This window comes from Chiloscyllium punctatum, chromosome 14, assembly GCF_047496795.1.
Source record: "Chiloscyllium punctatum isolate Juve2018m chromosome 14, sChiPun1.3, whole genome shotgun sequence".
NCBI lineage: Eukaryota > Metazoa > Chordata > Chondrichthyes > Orectolobiformes > Hemiscylliidae > Chiloscyllium > Chiloscyllium punctatum.
Genome location: NC_092752.1, coordinates 86239829 through 86254734, shown reverse-complemented (window position 1 = coordinate 86254734; position 14906 = coordinate 86239829).

Sequence of the window (14906 nt, the reverse complement as noted above, 5' to 3'; positions counted from 1 at the left end):
GGCACTCTCTTAGACACACTGTGACACTCTCTGACGCATTCGGACCCACTCTAAGACACATTATGACACTCTCTGACAGATTGTGACCCTCTCTGAGACAAACGCTGACCCTCTCTGACACTCTGAGACAGAGTACGACTCACTGTGACACTCTATGACTCTCTCTGATACACTCTAAAAAGCACTGTAACCTTCTCTGACAGATTGTGACACACTGTGGCTCTCTCTGAAACACACTGTGACACTCTGACTATCTCTGACACTCACTGAGACACACTGAGACACACTGTGAAATTCTCTGAAACACATTGTGACACTCTCTGACTGTCTCTGACACTCACTGAAACACACTATGACGCTCTCTGAAACACACTGTGACACTCTCCGACTATCTCTGACACACTCTGAAACACACTGTGTCAATCTCTGACAGACTATGACATAGTGTGACATATATGACTTTCTCTGACTCTCTCTGAGGCACACTGTGCCAATCTCTGACAGACTGTGACACACTCTGACCCTCTCTGAGACAGACTGTGACACTTTCTGATGCTCTCAGCACTCTCTTAGACACGCTGTAACATTATTTGACTCTTTCTGACTCTATGAGACACACGGTGACACTTTCAGACCCTCTCTGACACTCTCTGAAACACACTGTGACACTCTTTGACAGACCGTGACAGACTGTGACACTTTCTGCGACACACTGTGACACTCTCTGAGACACACTGTGACACTGTCTGACACTCTCTGACACTCTCTGAGACACACCGTAATATTCTATGACACTCACTGAGACACACTATGACACTCTCTGACAGACTATGAAACACTGTGACACTCTCTGCATTTCTCTGACTCTCTGAAACACTCTGTGGCACACTGTGACAGACTGTGATACCCTGTGACACTCTCTGACTATATCTGACACTCTGAGACACACTGTGACACTCTCTGACCCTTGCTGAGACACATGTAACACTCTCTGAATCGCTCTGTCACTCACTGAGACAAGTTATGACACTCTCTGAGACACAGTGCAATACTCTCTGACAAACTTGTTACACTCTCTGACACACGGTGACATTTTCTGTGACACTTTGACGCTGACTGAGACATACTGTGACACTTTCTGTCTCTCTCTGAATCTCTCAGACACACTGTGACACTCTCTGACCCGCTCTGACACTCTCTGAGACAGACCCTGACACTCTCTCACTCTCTCTGAGACACACTGTGACACTCTCTGAAACACATTGTGATACAGTCTGGCTCTCTCTGACACTCACTGCGGGAGAGTATGACATACTGTGACACTCTCACAGACTGTGCCCATCTCTGAGCCAAACTCTGACACTCTCTGAGACAATGTATGAGACACTCTATGAGACATTGTGACACTTTCTGACAGACTGTGACACTTCCTGACTCTCTCTGAGGCACACGGTGACACTCTCTGGCTCTCTCTGACACTTTGAGACGCTTTATGACACTCTCGGATGCTATCAGACACTCTCTGAGACAGACTCTGACACTCTCTGACTCTCTCAGAAACACACTTTGACACTCTCTGACAGACTGTGATACACTGTGACACTCTCTGACAGACTGTGACACACTGTGACACTCTCTGACACTCTCTGAATCACACTGTGTCACTCTCTGACAGACTGTGACACACTGTGACATTCTCTGACACTCTCTGAGACAGATTGTGACACTCTCTGACTCATTCTGTCTCTCTCTGAAACACACTATGACACTCTCTCACAGACTGTGTCCCTTTCTGACACAAACGCTGACCCTGTCTGACACTCTCGGAGACACAGTATGACTCACTGTGACACTTTCTGACTCTCCCTTACACACTCTAAAATACATTGCAATCTATTCTCACAGACTGAAACACACTGTGACCCTCTCTGACTATCTCTGACACACTGTGAGACACACAATGACACTCTCTGACAGACTATGTCCAACTGTGACATTCTCTGACTATCTGTATCTCTCTGAAATACTCGGTCACTCTCTGAGAAATATTGTGACATTTTTTGAATCTCTCTCATACTCTCTGAGACACACTGTGACACTCTCTAACTCTCCCTGAGACACACTGTGACTCTCTCTGACACTCTGAGACACACTGTGAGACTCTCTGACGCTCTCTGAGAAACACTGTGACACTCTGTGACAGACAGTGACAGACTGTGAAACTTTCTGTGACACACTATGACACTCACTGAAAGACTGTGAAACTCTCTCATACACGATGACATTTTTGACACACTGTGACCATCCCTGAGACACACTGTGACACTCTCTGACCCGCTCTGACACTCTCTGTATCAGACTGTGACACAATCTGACTCTCTCTGACACTCTCTGAGACACACTATGACACTCTCTGACAGACTATGTCACACTGTGACATTCTCTGACTTTTTCTGACTCTCTCTGAGACAGAATGTGGCACTCTCTGACCCTCTCTGAGACAGACTGTGACACGTTCGGACGCTCTATGACACTCTCTTAGACACTGTGTAACACTCTCAGACTCTCTCTGACTCTCTGATACACAATGCGACACTCGCAGATCCTCTCTAAAACGCATTGTTACACTCTTTGACCTACTGTGACTCTCTCTGAGACACACAAGAGACTCTCTGACACACTGTGACACTCTCTGACAGACGGTGACACACTCTGACACTCTCTGAGACACTGTAACACTCTATGACGCTCTGTGAGACACACTATGATACTCTCTGACAGATTATGAAACACTGTGACATTGTATGACTTTCTCTGACTCTCTCTGAGGCACATTATGACACTCTTTGACAGACTGTGACAGACTGTGACACTCTCTGACTATCTCTGACACTCTGAGACACACTGTGACATTCTCTGAGACACACTGTGACACTCTCTGACTCTCTCTGAGACACATTGTAACACTCTCTGAATTGCTCTGACACTCGCTGACACACACTATGACACTCTCTGACACATTCTGCGACGCAGTGTGACACTCTGTCTCTCTCTCTCTGACACTCTGGAACACACTATGACACTCTCTGCCCCTCTCTGACACAGTCTGAGATTAACTGTGATACTCTCTGACACACTGTGACACTCTGACCGCTCGGACACTCTCTGAGACAGACTGTGACACTCTGACATTCTCTGAGACAGACTGTGAGGCAGTCTGACTCTCTGACACTCTCTGAGGCACAGTATGACAAACTGTGAACCTCTCTAACTCACTCTGATACTCTCTGAGACACACTGTGACACTCTCTGACTCTCTCTGAGACACATTGTAACACTCTCTGAATTGCTCTGACACTCACTGACACACACTATGACACTCTGACACATTCTGCGACGCACTGTGACACTCTGTGTCTCTCTCTGACACTCTGTAACACACTACGATACTCTCTGCCCCTCTCTGACACAGTCTGAGATACACTGTGATACTCCTGACACACTGTGACACTCTCTGACCCGCTCGGACACTCTCTGAGACAGACTGTGACACTCTCTGACATTCTCTGAGACAGACTGTGAGGCAGTCTGACTCTTTGACACTCTCTGAGGCACAGTATGACATACTGTGAACCTCTCTGACTCACTCTGATACTCTCTGAGACACACTGTGACACTCTCTCACAGACTGGGACCCTTTCTGAGTCAAATGCTTTCCCTCACTGACACCCTCTGAGACACTGTATGACACATTGTGACACTTTCTGACTCTCTCTGACACTTTGAAATACACTGTATCATTCTCTGAGAGACTGTTTCACACTGTGACATCCACTGAGACAAACTGTGACACTTCCTGACTCTCTCTGAATCTCTCAGACACACTGTGACACTCTCTGACCCGCTCTGACACTCTCAGAGACAGACCCTGACACTCTCTCACTCTCTCTGAGACACACTGTGACACTCTCTGAAACACATTGTGATACAGTCTGGCTCTCTCTGACACTCACTGCGGGAGAGTATGACATACTGTGACACTCTCACAGACTGTGCCCATCTCTGAGCCAAACTCTGACACTCTCTGTGACAATGTATGAGACACTCTATGAGACATTGTGACACTTTCTGACAGACTGTGACACTTCCTGACTCTCTCTGAGGCACACTGTGACACTCTCTGGCTCTCTCTGACACTTTGAGACGGTTTATGACACTCTCGGATCCTATCAGACACTCTCTGAGACAGACTCTGACTCTCTCAGAAACACACTTTGACACTCTCTGACAGACTGTGATGCACTGTGACACTCTCTGACAGACTGTGACACACTGTGACACTCTCTGACACTCTCTGAAACACACTGTGTCACTCTCTGACAGACTGTGACACACTGTGACATTCTCTGACACTCTCTGAGACAGATTGTGACACTCTCTGACTCATTCTGTCTCTCTCTGAAACACACTATGACACTCTCTCACAGACTGTGTCCCTCTCTGACACAAACGCTGACCCTGTCTGACACTCTCGGAGACACAGTACGACTCACTGTGACACTTTCTGACTCTCCCTTACACACTCTAAAATACATTGCAATCTATTCTCACAGACTGAAACACACTGTGACCCTCTCTGACTATCTCTGACACACTGTGAGACACACAATGACACTCTCTGACAGACTATGTCCAACTGTGACATTCTCTGACTATCTGTATCTCTCTGAAACACTCGGTCACTCTCTGAGAAATATTGTGACATTTTTTGAATCTCTCTCATACTCTCTGAGACACACTGTGACACTCTCTAACTCTCCCTGAGAGCCACTGTGACTCTATCTGACACTCTGAGACACACTGTGAGACTCTCTGACGCTCTCTGAGAAACAATGTGACAATCTGTGACAGACAGTGACAGACTGTGAAACTTTCTGTGACACACTATGACACTCACTGAAAGACTGTGAAACTCTCTCATACACGATGACATTTTTTGACACACTGTGACCATCCCTGAGACACACTGTGACACTCTCTGACCCGCTCTGACACTCGCTGAATCAGACTGTGACACAATCTGACTCTCTCTGACACTCTCTGAGACACACTATGACACTCTCTGACAGACTATGTCACACTGTGACATTCTCTGACTTTTTCTGACTCTCTCTGAGACAGACTGTGACACTCTCTGACCCTCTCTGAGACAGACTGTGACACCTTCGAACGCTCTATGACACTCTCTTAGACACTGTGTAACACTCTCAGACTCTCTCTGACTCTCTGATACGCAATGTGACACTCGCAGATTCTCTCTGAAACACATTGTTACACTTTTTGACCAACTGTGACTCTCTCTGAGACACACATGAGACTCTCTGACACACTGTGACACTCTCTGACAGACGGTGACACACTCTGACACTCTCTGAGACACTGTAACACTCTATGACGCTCTGTGAGACACACTATGATACTCTCTGACAGATTATGAAACACTGTGACATTGTCTGACTTTCTCTGACTCTCTCTGAGGCACATTGTGACACTCTCTGACAGACTGTGGCAGACTGTGACACTCTCTGACTATCTCTGACACTCTAAGACACACTGTGACACTCTCTGAGACACACTGTGGCACTCTCTGCCCCTCTCTGACACAGTCTGAGATTCACTGTGGTACTCTCTGACACACTGTGACACTCTCTGACCGCTCGGACACTCTCTGAGACAGACTGTGACACTCTGACATTCTCTGAGACAGACTGTGAGGCAGTCTGACTCTCTGACACTCTCTGAGGCACAGTATGACAAACTGTGAACCTCTCTAACTCACTCTGATACTCTCTGAGACACACTGTGACACTCTCTGACTCTCTCTGAAACACATTGTAACACTCTCCGAATTGCTCTGACACTCACTGACACACACTATGACACTCTGACACATTCTGCGACGCACTGTGACACTCTGTGTCTCTCTCTGACACTCTGTAACACACTACGATACTCTCTGCCCCTCTCTGACACAGTCTGAGATACACTGTGATACTCCTGACACACTGTGACACTCTCTGACCCGCTCGGACACTCTCTGAGACAGACTGTGACACTCTCTGACATTCTCTGAGACAGACTGTGAGGCAGTCTGACTCTTTGACACTCTCTGAGGCACAGTATGACATACTGTGAACCTCTCTGACTCACTCTGATACTCTCTGAGACACACTGTGACACTCTCTCACAGACTGGGACCCTCTCTGAGTCAAATGCTTTCCCTCGCTGACACTCTCTGAGACACTGTATGACACATTGTGACACTCTCTGAAATACACTGTATCATTCTCTGACAGACTGTTTCACACTGTGACATCCTCTGTGACAAACTGTGACACTTCCTGACTCTCTCTGACTCTCTCAGACACACTGTGACACTCTCTGAGACAGACTTGACTCCCTCAGACACTCTCTTAGACACACTGTGACTCTCTGACAGACTGTGACACATTGAGACACTCTCAAAGACTGAATGTGACACTTACTGACTCTCTCTGACTCTGAGACACACTGTGACACTCTCTGACAGACTGACACTCTCTGACTCTCTCTGAGTCACGCTTAGACACACTGTGAGACTCTCTGACAGACTGTGACACTCTTTGACTCTCTTTGACACTCTCAGACACTCTGAGACACTCTCTGACTCTCTTTGAGGCACTCTGTGACACTGTCTGACAGACTGTGGCACCCTGTGACACTCTCTGACCCTCTCTGGCACTTTGAGATGCACTGTGACAATGTCCGATCCTTTCTGACACTCTCTGAGACAAACTGTGGCACTCTCTGACACTCTCTGCAACATCGTGTGACACACTCTGACAGACTTTGACATACTGTGACATTCTTTTACTCTCTCTGACTCTCTGAGACACACTGTGACACTCTTTGACAGTCTGTGACGGACTGTAACACTTTCTGTGACAGACTGTGACACTCTCTGACACGCTGTGACACTCTCCCACTCATGGTGACATTCTGTCAGACACTGTGACACTCTCTGACTGACTGTGATAGACTGTGACATTTTCTGTGACACACTGTAACACTCTCTGATACCCTCTGAGACACACTGTGACACTCTTTGGCACACTGTGACACTCTCCTAGACACACTGTGACACTCTCTGAGTATCTCTGACAATCTGAGACAAACTGTGCCATTTTTTGAATCTCTCTCACAATCTCTGAGACACACTGTGACATTCTCTTACTGTCTCTGAGACGCACTGTAACTCTCCCTGACAGTCTTAACGCACTGTGACACTCTCTCACAGACTGTGACATTCTCTGAGACAAATGCTGACGCTGAATGACACACTCTGAGACAGAGTATGACACACTGTCACGCTCTCCGACTCTTTCTGATACACTCTGTAATATACTGTAACCTTCTCTTTCAGACTGTGACACACTGTGACATTCTCTGAGACACACTATTACACTTTCTGACTATCTCTGTCTATCTGAGAAACACTGTGACACTCTCCGACAGATTATGATACACGGTGACATTCTCTGACACTCTCTGAGACACACTGTGACACTCTCTGACCGACTGTGACACTCTCTCACACATGGCAACATTCTCTGAGACACTGTGACACTCTCTGAGACACACTGTGACACTCTCTGACACACTTTGACACTCTCTGACCGACTGTGACACTCTCTCACACATGGCGACATTCTCTGAGACACTGTGACACTCTCTGAGACACACTGTGACACTCTCTGACACACTTTGACACTCTCTGACCGACTGTGATAGACTGTGACATTTTCTGTGACACACTGCGACACTCTCCGACAGATTATGATACACGGTGACATTCTCTGACACTCTCTGAGACACACTTTGACACTCTCTGACCGACTGTGATAGACTGTGACATTTTCTGTGACACACTGCGACACTCTCTGACAGACTGTGACACTTTCTGACACTCTCGGAGACGCACTGTAAGACTCTGTGACACTCTCTGAGACACATTATGACACAGCATGACATTCTCTGACTCTCTGAGGCACACTGTGACACTCTGACAGACTGTGACACACAGTGACACCCTCCTTGGCATAGTGTGACACTCTGACTATCTCTGACACTCTGAGACATACTCTGATACTCTGTGAGACAGTCTGCAACACTCTCTGAATCGCTCTGACACTCACTCCGACACACTATGACACTCTCTGACACTCTCTGAGACACACTGTGACACTTTCACACTCTCTCTGACACTCTCTGGGGCACAATATGACACTCTCTGCCTCACTCTGACCGTCTCTGAGACACAGTGTAAAACTCTTAGAGAAACACTACGACACTCTTTGTGACACACTGTAACACTCTCTGACACTCTCTGAGAAACACTATGAGATTCTCTGACTGTCTCTGACACTCTCTGAGAAACTGTGACACTCTCTGACACACACTGTGAAACTCTCTAACTCTCTCTGAGACACATTGTAACACTCTCTGACTCTCGGACACTTTGTGACACACTGGCACACACTCGGACCCTCTCTGAAACTCTCTGAGACAGACTGTGACACACTCTGACTCTCTCTGAGATACAGTATGACACACTGTGACACTCTCTGAGACAAACTGTGACTCTATCTGACACTCTCTGCCATTCTCTGAGACACACACTGACTCTCCCTGACAGACTGTGATATACTGTGACACTTTCTGATTCCCAATGACACTCTCTAAGATGCACTGTGACACTCCCTGACAGACTGTGACACACTGTGACACTCTCTGATTCTCTCTGACTCGCTCTGAGATGCTCTGTGGCACTCTTGGACTGACTCTGAGATACACTGTGACTCACTCCGACACTCTGTGACATACTCTGAGACATTGTGACACTATCTGACACTCTCTGAAACAGACTGTGACACTCTCTGACTCTCTCTGACACTCTCTGAGGCAGTCTGTGACACACTCTCACTCTTTTTGTCAGTCTCTGAGACACAATGTAAAACTCTCTGACAGACTGTGACTCTCTCTGATTCTCTCTGACTCGCTCTGAGACGCACTGTGGCACTCTCTGACTGACTCTGAGACACACTGTGACTCACTACGACACTCTGTGACATACTCTGAGACAGTGTGACACGCTCTGACCCTCTCTGAGACAGACTGTGACACGCTCTGACTCCCTCTGAGGCCCAGTACGATGCACTGTGATGCTCTCTGACCCTCTCTGACACTCTCAAAAACACAGTGTAACAATTTCTGACAGACTGTGACACACTGTGTCAATCTCTGACTCTCTCTGTCTCTCCGAGGCACACAATGATACTCTCTGACAGACTGTGACACACTGTGATATTCTGACTTTCTCTGACACTCTCTGAGGTACACTGTGACACTCTCTGACCCTTTCTCACACTCTCTGAGACACACTATAACACTCTCTCACAGATGGTGACCCTCTTGGAGACAAATACTGACTGTCTCTGAAAACCTCTAAGACACAGTATGACACACTGTGACAATGTCTGACTCTCTCTGACCCACTCGGAAATACACTGTAGCCTTCTCTTACAGAATGTGACACACGGAGACACTCTCTGAGACACACTGTGACACTTTCTGACTCATTCTTTCACTCTCTGTGGCACACTCTGACCCTCTCTGCGACAGACTGTAGCACTCTCTCACAGGCTGTGACATTCTCTGAGACAAATGCTGACCCTGTCTGACACTCTCTGAGACACAGTATGACTCACAGTGACATTCTGAGACTCTCTCTGACACACTTAGAAATACACTATAACCTTCTCTGACACACTGTGACACACTGTGACACTCTCTGAGACACACTGTGACACTTTCTGACTCTCACTGAGTCTGACTCTCTGAGACACTGTGACACTCTCTGAGAGTCAGTGTTACACTCTCTGACTCTCTCTGACACTCTCTGAGACACACTGTGACACTCCCTGACAGACTATGACACATTGTGACATTCTCTGACTTTCTCTGACAATCTCTGAGGAACATTGTGACACTCTCTGACAGACTGTGTCTCAATCTGACCCGCTCTGAGAGAGACTGTGACTCTCCCTGACGCTCTGTGACACTCTCCTAGACATGCTGTGACACTGTGTGACTCTCTGACACACTGAGACACCCTGTGACACTCTCTGACAGACTGTGACACACTGTGAGATACTTTGACTCTATCTGACCCTCTCTGAGACACACTGTGGACTCAATGAAACTCTCTGAGACAGACTGTGACACTCTCTGACTCTCTCTGACACTCTCTGAAACACACTGTGACACACTGTGACACTCTGACACACTATGACATACTCTGACACTCTCTGACACACAGTGACATTCTCTGTGACACTGTGACACTCTCGGAGACATACTGCGACACATTTGACTCTATGTGAGACACACAGTAACACCCTCTGACAGACTGTGACCCTCTCTGAGACAAATGCTGAACAGCTCTGACACTGTCTGATACACTCCGAAATATACTGTAACCTTATCGGACAGACTGTGACACTCTCTGAGACAAACTGTGACACTTTCTAGCACTCTCTGACACTCTGAAACACACTGCGACACTCTCTGAGACACACTATGAAACACTCTGACACTCTCTGACACTCTCTGAGACACACTGTGACACTCTCTGACCCTCTCTCAGACACAGTGTAACACTCTCCGACTCTCTCTGACACTCTCTGAAGCACATTATGACACTCTCTGAAACACACTGTGACACTCTCAGACACACGGTGACATTCTCTGTGACACTGTGACACTCTCGTAGACATATTGCGACACTTTTGACTCTCTGAGACATACAGTAGCACACTCTGACAGACTGTGACCCTCTCTGAGACAAATGCTGACCCTCTCTGACACTGTTTGATACACTCTGAAATATACTGTAACCTTCTCTGACAGACTGTGACACAATGTGACACTCTCTGAGACAAACTGTGACACTTTCTAGCACGCTTTAACCCTCTGAGACACACTGTGACACTCTCTGAGACAAACTATGAAACACTCTGACACTCTCTGAGACACACTGTAACACTCTCCGACTTTCTCTGACACGCTCTGAAGCAAATTGTGACACTCTGACACACTGTGGCACTCTCTGCCCGACTGTGAATCTATCAGACACACTGTGACATTCTCTGAGACACTGTGCCACTCTCTGAGACACACTAGAACACTTTCTGTCTCTCTCTGACACTCTCTGAGACAGACTGTGATACTCCCTGACACTTCGACACTTTCCGACTCTCTCTGACGCTCTGAGACAAACTGTGACACTTTCTGACAGTCTATGACACACTGTGACATTCTCTGACTTTCTCTGACACTCTCTGAGGTACACTGTGACAATCCCTGATAGACTGTGACACACTGTGACACTCTCTGATTCTCTAAGACACACTGTGACAGTTACTAACTCTCTCTGACACTCTGAGACACACTGTACAACTCTTTGACCCTCCGAGACACACTGCAACACTCTATGACACTCTCTGACAGACTGTGAAACACTGTGACACATTCTGACCATCTCTGAGACACATTGTGACACTCTGTGACTCTCTCTGACACTCACTGAGACACACTGTGACACTCTCTGACAGACTATGACAATCTCTGTGACACTTCGGTCTCTCTCTGACTCTCTGAGACACGCTGTGACACTCTCTGCCTCTCTTTAAGACACTCGGTCACTCTCTCAGACACACTGTGACACACGTTGACATCTTTTGACTTTCTCTCACACTGCCTGAGACACATTGTGACCCTCTCTGACAATCTCTGAGACACACTATGACACTCTCTGAGGCACACTGTGACACTCTCTGACAGATTGTGACAAACTGTCACACTCTCTGGCTCTCTCCGACCATCTCTTCGACAAACTGTGACACTCTCTCTCTCTCTCTCTGATATTCTCTGAAACTCAGTGTGACACTCTCTGACAGACTGTGACCCTCTCTGAGACAAACGCTGACCCTCTCTGACACTCTGAGTCACAGTACGACTCAGTGTGACACTCACTGACTCGCTCTGACACACTCTGAAATGCACTGTAACCTTCTCTGACAAACTTTGACACTCCCTGAGAAATACGGTGACACTTTCTGACTCACTCTGCCACTCTGAGGCACAATCTGACGCTCTCCGAGGCACACTGTGACACTCTCTGAACTATCTGACTCTCTCAGAAACACACTATGACACTCAATGACTCTCTCGGACACTCTGAGATACACTGTAACACTGTCTGAGAGAGACTGTGACACTCTCTAACACGCTCTGAGACACAGTATGACACACTATGACACTCTGACTCTCTCGGACATTCTCTGAAAGACACGTGGCACTCTCTGAGACACACTGTTATGCTATCTGACACTCTCTGACATTCTCTGAGACGCACTGTGACAATCTCTGACAGACTGTGACACACCGTGACACTCTCTTAGACATGCTGTGACGCTCTCGGACAGACTGTGACAATTTCTGAGACACACGATGACACTCTCTGACCTACTGGGACATTTTCTGCGTTACTGTGACACTCACTGAGGCACACTGTGACAGACTGCGACACACTGACAGACTGTGACACACTGAGATACTCTCTGACACTCGCTGTGACGCATTCTGACACTCTGAAATACTCTGTGACACTCTCTGACAGACGGTGACACACTGTGACACTCTCTGAGACAGACTGTGACACATTATGACTCTCTTTGACATGCTCTGAGACACACTGTGACACTCTCTGACAGACTGTGACACATTTTGACATTCTCTGACTTTCTTTGACACTCTATGAGGAACACACATGTGACACTCTCTGACAGACTGTGACACTCTCTGATGCCCTGTGACACTCTGTGACTCTCTCTGATTCACTGAGACACCCTGTGACACTCTCTGACAGACTGTGACACATTGTGAGACTCTCTGACTCTATCTGACTCACTCTGAGACACACTGTGACACTCGTTGACACACTGTGACACTCTCTGAGACACACTGTGGACTCTCTGACACTCTCTAAGACAGACTGTGACACTCTCTGACTCTCTCTGACACGCTCTGAAACACACTGTGACACACTATGAAACTCTCTGACTCACTCTGGTACACTCTGGCACACTGTGACACTCTGACATACTGTGACACTCTCTGACACACGGTGACATTCTCTGAGACACTGTGACACTCTTGGAGACACACTGTGACACTTTTGACTCTCTCTGAGACACACTGCAACACCCTCTGACAGTCTGTGACCCTCTCTGAGACAAATGCTGACCCTCTCTGACACTGTCTGATACACTCTGAAATATACTGTAACCCTCTCTGACAGACTGTGACACAATGTGACATTCTCTGCGACAAACTGTGACACTTTCTGGAACTCTCTGATCCTCTGAGACACACTGTGACTTTCTCTGAGACACACTGTGACACTCACTGAGACTCTCTGACCCTCTCTGCGACACAGTGTATCACTCTCCGACTCTCTCTGACCCTCTCCGAAACACACTGTGACACTCTCTGACACTCACTTATACACACTGTGACACTTTCTGACTCTCTCTGACACTCTCTGAAACACACTGTCACACTCTCTGACAGACTGTGATTCTATCTGACACATGGTAACATTCTCTGAGACACTGTGACACTCTCTGAGACACATTGTGACAACTTCTGTATCTCTCTGACACTCTCTGAGACAGACTGTGACACTCTCTGACACTGAAGCACAATGTGACACTCTCTGACTTTTTCTGTCAATCTCTGAGACACACTGTAGCACTCTCTCATGGACTGTGACACTCTCTGAGACAAATGCTGACCCTCTCTGACACTCTCTGAGATACACTGTAACACTCTCTCACGGACTGTGACACTCTCTGAGACAAACACTGTCACTCTCTGACACCCTCTGAGACACAGTATGATACACTGTGACACTTTCTGACTCTCTCTGACTCACTCTGAAATACACTGCAACCTTCTCTGACAGACTGTGACATACTGTGACACTCTCTGAGACACACTGCGACATTTTCTGACTCTGTCTGACGCTCTGAGACAAACTGTGACATTTTTTGACAGTCTATGACATACTGTGACATTCGCTGACTTTCTCTAACACTCTCTGAGGCACACTGTGACAATCCCTGACAGACTGTGACACACTGTGACAGTCTCTGACTCTCTGAGACACACTGTAAAATTCTCTGACCCTCTCTGAGACACACTGTAACACTCTATGACACTATCTGACAGACTGTGACACATTCTGACCATCTCTGAGACACATGGTGACACTCTGTGACTCTCTCTGACACTCTCTGAGACACACTGTGATAGTCACTGACTCTGTCTGACACTCACTGAGACACACTGTGACACTCACTGACTCTCTCTGACACTCACTGAAACACACTGTGACACTCTCTGACAGACTATGACAATCTCTGTGACACTTTCTGTCTCTCTCTGACTCTCTGAGACACACTGTGACACTCTCTGCCTCTCTCTGAGACACTCGGTCACTCTCTCAGACACACTGTGACACACTATGACATCTTTTGACTCCCTCTCACACTGTCTGAGACACATTGTAACACTCTCAGACAATCTCTGAGACACACTATGACACTCTCTGACAGATTGTGACAAACTGTCACACTCTCTGACTCTCTCCAACACTCCCTTACACAAACTGTGACACGCTAGGTCTCTATCTGACAATCTCTGAAACTCAGTGTGACAGTCGCTGACTCTCTCTGACTCTCCCT